We start from the raw sequence: 1951 nt of genomic DNA on the forward strand, positions 1-1951 counted from the left end.
AGTGGGCAGAGTACAAACATTTTAAAGTGGTATGCACCCTCAAGGAGAGTAACTTGCAACTAGGATTTCCTTCCAGAGCCCTCAGAAATCAGTGTAGGTGGGGGCTGCTCACAAAGCAGCCAGGTGATCGCATGGAGTCAGATCCTTGCACGTTTCTTAGATCCCGTGAACCTGCTGGAGGCGGGTACTAAACTTCAGATGCAATGGAGACTACGATCTTCAGGCTGTGGACCACAGACCCAAAGTAGCCTCTGAGACTACAACACCATAGACTATGGGTGCTGCAGTGAACACTGGAACCTTACAGATCAATACTTCACACTCATAACGACCTCATCCTATTGGAACCAGGGTGATAGTCTCTGCACTGTTCCTATTCATTCAATCCTGGGCTTAGGCTCAGAGAACCTCATCATTCACTGTATGGAGAGGTATTTGTGCCCTCATGTTTATTGATCCTTTATTCCCAATAGTAAAAATTGTATCAATATACGCATCTATGAACTTATTAATGGAAAATGACTCGGTAAACATAAATGTTTCTTGTTGCCCCCAGCAGCTACAGACGACCGGGTTCACCTGAAAGAGAGGCTGGGAAGGGACAGGAGGGCGGGAAGAGATGAAGCCAGGACAAAGGTTTCTGATCGAGGCTCAATGCTTTAATGTTCAGCTTTCAATTTAAAGGGGGTAACCCACCCCCACCCCCAGAGTTCCTTCTGGCTTCATCCAGCTGGGGGCGAGCACTGGGGGTGAGCAGAAACCATCCTGCTAGATCTGAGAGGAATCCATAGGTAATTGCCGGGCCAGAGATGTCTCAAAGCAAGCTCAGCAGGCAGTCTATTCTTCTCAGCTTGTGTACCAGGCTACAGGCAGAGAGAAAGGCGCCAAGGCAAGCACTGCCTCCTCGCCAAGGGCAGGAAATGCCTATGGCCAGAGTCCTATTGTTTGGTCTATTGTGGTAAACAAGGTCTCATCTCTTAGACCTGCTCAAGGCTGGGGGAAGGGCACAGTTTCTTACACAGAGAGAGGGAGAGGGAGAGGGAAGGAGTGAGGGAGGCACAGAGAGACAGATGCTATTTAGCTTTAAGAAACTGTAGTCACAAAATTTGCAGAAAAATAGATAGACATAGTATGTGTGATATTGAGATTAGTCTTATAAAGGTAAACACTGCATGTTCTTCCTCTAGGTTTTTAATCTAGACAGTATTATGTTTATATCTATGAAGAAATTTGCATGCAGGTACGGTATGTTGTACGCATGTTTTTATGCACTGTGTAAAGAACATGCTTGTATTATTCAAATGCTGAGTTCTCTGCCCCCTTATATGGTTGCCATCCAGACATGGCATTGTAGTGCTTGTTTTAAGTATCTCCTCTCTCAAGTTTGTGTAAGAATTGCTCCCCACTGATTATCTGACTTGTGAATAAAGCTGTTGATCTGTCAATGTCTGGACAAAGGAAGAAATAGGGCTGGACTTCTGTTAGCCAAGGGAAAGAGAGAGAAAGGAGGAAGAGCAGATGGGCCATGAGGAAGCAGTCCAAAAGAGACATCATGAAAAAACACCTAAATCCCACCCAGAAAGCAACAACAATACTAAAATGCAAGTATCTCAAGGATGTGGGCAGGGAGGTAGCCAGATTCTTTTAGAAGATTCGAATAGATTAACCACCCAGTTATTGTATTGTAAAGCTTATCAAGCAAACCTTAAATTCTCTCTCTCATTCATCTGTGAGCTAGCTAGGGATCATGAAATGCTGTCTATTGTTAAAATGTATTTACAGTAGGTATGTCATATAAAAAGAGAATAATAAAGGTTAAATATTAAGACGGGGAAGGATTTAAAGAAGGTAATGACCGTTGGTTGTGAAAGAGGACATAACTGATTATCAGTCTCCAACTCCATGATGGACTTTGGTTTTCATGGTATATAAATGCATAAAACATATTCAG

Source organism: Grammomys surdaster, unplaced genomic scaffold (genome assembly GCF_004785775.1).
Source record: "Grammomys surdaster isolate TR1022 unplaced genomic scaffold, NIH_TR_1.0 1126, whole genome shotgun sequence".
In the NCBI taxonomy this organism is placed as follows: Eukaryota; Metazoa; Chordata; class Mammalia; order Rodentia; family Muridae; genus Grammomys; species Grammomys surdaster.